The sequence below is a fragment of the Lactuca virosa genome, chromosome 1 (genome assembly GCF_052849685.1).
Source record: "Lactuca virosa cultivar CGN04683 chromosome 1, Lactuca_virosa_CGN04683_v6, whole genome shotgun sequence".
In the NCBI taxonomy this organism is placed as follows: Eukaryota; Viridiplantae; Streptophyta; class Magnoliopsida; order Asterales; family Asteraceae; genus Lactuca; species Lactuca virosa.
The window spans coordinates 47,559,575-47,567,207 of NC_136426.1; the positions used below are offsets into that span (position 1 = coordinate 47,559,575).

The following is a 7,633-nucleotide window of genomic DNA, read 5'->3' on the forward strand; positions in this document are numbered from 1 at the left end:
AGAAATAACGGGCGACACCAATAAGTGTCGTTCGTAGTCTGTAGTTATAATCAAAGTCTCATGGAGGGAGAGCGAGAGTTTGTGTATGGATCTATATGGGCGTGACTCCCCCACACCTAAGTTGTTCGCTACAGTTAGACTCGGCCAGTCTAGGGTGACAAAATCTTAATTCAAGACCGGCATTCACTAGAATGCCAAGACAGGCGAATTAGTCATTATTATGCATGGTTATAACGAGTCACATAGAGATCCATTACCATCTAAGTAATCATTGGGAAATCATGTTCATATGCTGTGACGATACAATAATACAAAACTATCATGCTATTTATATCGGAAAACATCGGGTTTTCCGGGAGAACAACATTATTCACTTTTACTTACAACAACTATAATACAAGAAACTATTATGAAAAACATTTCACTTTTGCATGTCTTGAAATCATTTACACGTATACTTATGGATCATCACACCTTTTTCGTAAACAATTTCTGTTTCAGAAAATATCGGACTTTCTGGGTTTTATAAACAATACAAAACATTTTCATATCAAACCTGCTTATGAACTCACCAGCATTATATATGTTGACCGTTTTCAAAATAACTTTTGTTCTCAGGTAACCGTTAGAATGAAGAATTATCAAGCGTGTGTCTGAATGTCTTTTGTGCGATGTCATTTGATAGACAATTTATGTTTGGGATTAGGTAATGTAAACAATGTACTTGATGTGAACAATGACGGTTGTAATGTATTAATGCATGGTGATGTTTATGTTATGTTTCATGTATATTCATTGTGATGATATTTCAATTTAAGTCACACAAGCCCTCGGACGTTTCCGCCGTCTGGTTCGGGGGTGTGACAGCAGGTACAGAACCCACAAGAAAAGTACCTATGCATAACACAATATAAGCACAAAATAACTCGAATAAAATAAGTAAAAGAACACATACTGGCCACGACATCAGGTGCTGCGCGGACCTCCTCCGCTGTCAGCTGAAAGGCTCTCCCGCGAGCCTTCGGTGCCTCGGCCTTCGCTGGCCGACTCTCTGTAGCTCGAATAGCAGCAGGTGCAGATCCCTGCGCTGATCCCTGAAGCAGCTGGGGACACTCGGCCTTCTGATGGCCGGTCTGGTTGTAGTGAAAGCAGACTGCAAATCCCTTGGGGCAATCCCTGGCGATATGCCCCTCTTTTCCACACTTGTAGCAGACACCCGCTCGACACACCCCCTCATGACTCTTGCCGCAATTCCCACAAGTGCCGCCCTTCTGGCCTTCAGATCTCGAATCAGCGGGCTTCGCCCGCTTGGCTGCCGGCTGAGACTGTGCCGGCCACTGATCCCTCCCCTGAGACTCCGCCTCCTCCCTGGCCTGAGTCTCCAGCTCAATCTCCCTCTTTCGGGCATTTGCCTGAAGCTCAGCAAATGACCGATAAGTCGAGTTCGCCACGAACTCGCGGATATCCCTCCTCAATATGCTCAAATATCGGCTCATACGTGCCTGCTCGGTAGACACGTGCTCAGGGCAGAACAACGTCCTCTCATGGAACATCCTCGTAATCACTGTCACTGACTCTGTCCTCTGCTTGAGGGACAAAAACTCTTGGGCCAACCGTTCCCTCTCCACCGGGGGAACATACTCCTCTCAAAACATCGTGGTAAATTTCTCCCATGTCACTACAGCGTGCTCTGCAGGAGTGAAACTGACTGTCACAAACTTCCACCAGTCCTTCGCCCCCAAGCGAAGCTGGTTCAGCGCGAACCGTACCCTCAAATGTTCCCGAAAGGAACAAGTGTAGAAACATCCCTCGATATCAGAGATCCGTCTCATCGCAGCAATCGGATCCTGAGTCCCATTAAACTCTGGTGGCTTCGTGTTGCTGAATTCCCGGTACAACAACGAGTCACCTCCCTGTGGCCTGGCAGCAGCGACAGCTACAGTGGCTGCAGCAGCAGCCACCTCGGTAAGAGCATCATATCTCTCATCAAACGTCTTAATCAGGGTGGTCTTAATAGACCCAAACATCTCCGGTATCTCTGCTCGAATGGCTGCGGCCACCTCCTCGTGGATCATCCTGCGAATCTCCTCGTCACTAGTACCACTGCCTTCTGGGTTGTGGCGCGTACCCACCATGATGTCTCTGAAACACAACATAAAATCATCAGAGACTCGCTCGAGTATACTCACACTCGATCACTCGTCCCTACTTGCTCCTTAGCATCCTAAGGATTCTTACTTGGGCTGCTTACTGATCTGGTGCTTCCAGTAGTACGGGCCCAATACTACCTTCCACACCGCATCAACACCCACCCCAAGTCCTCCTCCTAGGATTCCAGGTTGTAATTACTCTATGCCTCTCCAGACACAGGCCACTCTCTAGTAGACCTCTCATAAGCTCCTCTCTGCTACCTACTCGCACTCAAACAACTTACCGTAGCAGTAACTCCTAGGCTAAGGCATCACAATTCAGGCCACTCTAGTCCTAAGATATGAAATACCTAGCCTACTCTCTAGCATGCATAATATCTCATAATTATCTCGTAAATATCTCATAACACATAAAGTAAGGGTATTTTGGGAAATCACCGTTCGGGCGCTGGCTGATTGTACACACTGCTCTTTTCCACTTTTCTCTTAGAAACTCTTACTTGTTTTTAGAAAAATTGTTTTTCTTGAAAATTCTTCTCAAATCCTCAGTTTGAGTCCAGACATACCCGAAGGTGCATCTGAATCCCTCAAACCAAGGCTCTGATACCAGCTTGTAACGATGTGATTTTTCAAACAAAATTTTCATTTTCAAACACAATAAAAATCAGTTTTATATTCTCAAAATCATAAGTATCTCAAATGTCGACAATTCCACACATATAAAATCAAATCACAGAATCATATAACAATCTCTCGCCAGTGTGTACAATCATGCCGGTGCCTTCCCGCGATCCTCGGAACTACCTGAAACACATAACACATAACACAAAGCACAAAGCTTAGTGAGTTCCCCAAAATACCACATTCAACATATTAGCCACTCGAGGCTATAACACTGTAAGACCCTCCACTCTATGTGTCTCAGTGGGACCCTCCAGTCCCACGGTTCGTTGGACCCTCCGGTCCGGTCTGGTTGGGACCCTCCAGTCCCATGGCTCGTTGGACCTTCCGGTCCGGTCTCAGCCTCACATAATATATCATAATATATATCACACAAATAAAGCACAACTCAAGTAAGCACATAAGACCCTCTGGTCACACATAAATACCACTCAAGGTAAAGTATAGTGAGAAGACTCACCTTGTAAGCTAGCTAGTAAAATATCGTGCTCGAAATCCTCGATCTAGCCTCCGCCTATCACATGGATAATATTTCTAATCAATACTCCCCTCACACTCAATTACACTATTCTTTGATCTCTCTTACACTCTTAGCCCCTTAAATGGGTAAAAGACCATTTTACCCCTCCCTGACTTTTACTACTCATTTGACCAGACCTTACAGTCAACAGAAGTCAACTCTAGTCAACAGTCCAAAATTGACGAGACTCGCCGAGTGCACTCGTGCGACTCATCGAGTCCCATCGTTTCTCAGTAACCTCAGGAAGGTCCAGCTAGTCGAGTTAACCCCTAACTCGACGAGTTAGAGCGCGATTCAACTCATCGGGACAAACCCTAAGCTACTCGCCGAGTCGGCTCATCAACTCGGCGAGTCTATTAAGACTCAGCTTGCATTCAGACGATTTTAAGGCAGAACATTTCCTCAAACTCCAGATGCACATTCTCAGGGCTCAAATATCACGTAAAGTCATAGACTTTACGTCCATGCATGTCATTTTGGGCAAGAAATGCCAAGATCATGCCTTAACAAAGGTTTTTCTCACAAGGACTTCACCAAATCAGAATAAAGCTTGAACCTTTAGATGTTAAGGGTCTCCTACAATCCATATCTGGAGTTCAAGCTTCCTTATGAACCCCAAACCTTTCAAGTCCCAAAATATACACAAAAAGGAGCCCTAATCTCCTAAAAATGTCATCTACTTAATCAGAAGGAAAGGTTCGAACTTGATACCTTTAACAGAAGCTCCTGGATGAGTATTAGCAGATCCAATGCCCCTCCTTTACTCCTTGCTTGAAAACTCTCTTCTCCCTTCCACAAATGCACCAAAGATCTCAAAGTTAGCTCTCTCTCTCTCTCTCTCTCTCTCTCTCTCTCTCTCTCTCTCACTCTATGAGCTCCCAGGTCGTTTAGGGTTTCTCACGGAAGTGTGGCCGCCAAAGGGAGGCTATAAGTGCCTTTATATAGGCCACAAACCCGCTAAATTAGGGTTTCCCTCAACAGTGCTGACTCGGCGAGTCGGCTCACAGACTCGTCGAATCCATTCATTAATACACGTCACAAGTCACGACCCTACTCGACGAGTTGATGCGTCAACTCGTCGAGTCTCTCCAAGATTCTCAAATTAAATAATGAAAATAATATACCTGGAAAACCGGATGTTACATAGAAATTATAAGTATAGTTTAAAGTTTTATCGGCCTTGTTACCAATATTGACCATCGAATGTTAGATTAAAAAATGAGTTAGTCACAGATTGTAACACGAGTATTTTGGTAAAATTAAAGAACTTTGTAGGGTTGTTAGACATCACAATGCATAGTTGAATAAAAAAGTTTAATGAGATGTAATGTTATTTGACATTCAAAGAATTACTCTCAATAATAATATGATGATACGGTGGTATTCAACAAATATGTAGTTCAATAAATAAAAAAATTTAATGAGATGTAATGTTTAGTTGACATTCAAAGAATTACTCTCAACAATAGTAAGATGACACGGTGGTATCCAACAAATATGGAGTTTAATAGTAATAGATGGGATGACACTGTGTTATCTAACAAATATGTATTTCAATGGTCGTTGAACTTTTCAATAATAAATATATTTTTTAAAATAAATGTTTTTTAGAATTTTTTGAAAGTTTAATATGATGGTAGAATTTATAAAATATAAAATAATAATATGACAATCCTCCTGTTAAATTGTATTCACTTCAATCGACCTTAAATGCCATGGGTAAAAAGATAAATTTTCATAAGTTAAACCATAAGTATAGTTATTTAAAGGGTTCTATATTTAAACTATTTCTATTAAATAAATGGTCAATGCAACCATTACAACAATATATCATGCTACGTGCCTCAACTTCAATTCAAACCAAATCTAAACCCAAAGCACTTAATTCAGCAACATCACAAGCCTCTTTCTCGAGTATAAACATAAGATCTTGCGACATAAATGTACATCATAAACGCCCCCACACTAATTCCCGCAAGAAGATAGTAAAAGTAATCAATATGCCCTCGATTCACATTATCAGATATCCAACCATCTTCACCATTTCCACCTGTCATTTTCCCAACAATCGAGATCAGAAAGCTGCTTAAGAAGCTACCAATCCCTATGATACTCAGGTAAAGTGCGAGGCCCATGCTCTTAAGATCACTTGGCACTTGGTCATAGAAGAATTCCTGTATACCCACCATGGTAAAAACATCACCAGCTCCAGCCAATAGGTATTGAGGCAATAACCACCATATCTTCATTGGAATCGTTGCATTTGGATCATCTAATAATCCATACTCACGAGCAGTTTCGAGTCTTTTTGTCTCAACGACTGCTGCAACCACCATTGAAACAATGGAAATGAGGATTCCGATTCCGATTCTCTGAAGCATGGTTATACCTGATGGTTTCCTTGTAATGGATCGTGTAAGAGGAACCAAGATGATGTCATAAATGGGAATTAGAATTATAACCGAGAGACCGATGAATGATTGTAGCGTGGCTGCTGGAATCTTGAAATTTGACCCGATTGACCTGTCCATGGTGGTTCCTTGTTTTGTAAATAATGTTGAAGTTTGAGCTAGTACAATTGCATACCCTAAACAACTAACCCATATTGGAACTAGTCTAAGAATTGCCTTTGCTTCTTCCACTTCGTCAATATTACAAACAGTTCCATCTTCATTCGATCCCTTAAACAAAGCTCTGTCGAGAAATCTGAAAAATAAAAAATAAAAGATAATTTAAACCCAAAAAAACACGAGGAATTCAAGAATAACGTGTTAAATGTTAATGTACTGTTACCTGAATTGTTTAGAACGTTGATGATCAAAGATTCCAAAAGCTTCCTCATCTGAAGACATTATTGAAGGTGCACTTTTCCAATTCCTAGCTGCTTTAACAAACACGTGGCCAATTCTGAAAAAAGCACTTTTCTCCTCGGTTTTTGCTGCAAATCGGTAATTTATGGTTCCAATCAAGAATACGATGAGGGCAAAAGCCATGATTATGCAAGGAATCCCAAATCCAAGAGCCCAACTAAGGTTATCTTGAATGTAGCTAAGAACAAAGATTCCGACTGTAGGGCCAGCACACATTCCAAAATACCACCAGTTGAAGAATGAGCTCTTGGCTTTACGTTCTACTGGATCATCTGCATCAAACTGGTCTGCCCCGAAAGCTTGAACACAGGGCTTGTGGCCACCTTGGGCAATTGCCACAAGATACAGTGAAATGAAGAACATGACGACTTGGAGTTGAGAAGAACATGATGATCTGCCATTGGCGGTTTCACAGTTTGAAGGAATAAAAGTGGAAAGAGCCAGAAACCCAAGCGCCTGTCAATTGTGATCAGACATTAATTATCAAAATGATATCAACAGAGCAACCAGTTAATGATTTATTCCGAATTGTTGAATGTAGAAATAATTGCTGATGTAGTTTAACACAATTGTGTAGGTACGTACGGAAATTCTTGGAAAAGTAAAAAATGATTCAAATTAATGAGGAAGAGATGAAAACCAGAACATAAAGCAGAGAAGCAATTATAATCATTAGGTATCGACCCAGAAAAGCATCAGCAATGAAAGCGCCAAGAAGAGGAAGAAGCCTCGCCGTTCCAGTCCACGTGTTGACATTCTCGGCTGCGGTGGCCGTCGATTGCCCCAAGGGACCGGTCAAGTATGTGATTAAATTTGAACTGACGCCATAGTACGCAAATCTCTCTGCCACTTCAACGCCTGCATGAACATTAAGAGCTTGGATTTTTTTTACTGTTTTTGGAAATGTTTTTGAGAGGCTAAGCATTACCAATGATAAAATATGCCGATCGCCAGCAACCGGATTTTGATCTGAGAACTGGATGTCCTCTATAGTCGACAACGCCGTCAACGAAGTTGATGAGTAGCGGAGACTCGACTCCGGTGGAGTGGGTGTCGGTGCCGTTGTCATCCATATCAACGTAGGTGGAGTCTTTTCCACTTAATGCGTTGGTTATTTGTTACTCAGTGTCTAAAAGATGACTGTTAAGAGGGTGTTTAGTCTTCTTACAAAATTGCGTCTTTATGTTTTTAAAACCTTGTCCCCTTATAAACGATGATAGTTATTTATTTTTTTTTTTAATTTTTTTATGTTTAATTTTTTTTTTGTTTTTAAGGAGAAAATTATATAAATGGCCCCATATATATGGTTATGTATTATTTTTAATAAGTCCAATTTTTTTTAAGACAAAATTACAAAAATGGTCCATGTGGTTTACCAAAAGTTACAAAGTCAGTCCCTGCTAATTTTTTTT

General features: G+C 41.3%; 1 pseudogene across 1 annotated transcript; it reads right to left on the reverse strand.

The window, feature by feature from the left end:
* Positions 1 to 5,124: 5,124 nt before the first annotated feature.
* On the reverse strand, positions 5,125 to 7,405 carry LOC145121465 (protein NRT1/ PTR FAMILY 5.10-like; annotated as a pseudogene). The gene is made up of 4 exons (XR_013714593.1): positions 7,150 to 7,405; positions 6,862 to 7,079; positions 6,145 to 6,677; positions 5,125 to 6,057 (listed from the first exon to the last, which is right to left on the reverse strand). The product of XR_013714593.1 is annotated as a protein NRT1/ PTR FAMILY 5.10-like (transcript).
* Between the last annotated feature and the right edge of the window lie 228 nt (positions 7,406 to 7,633).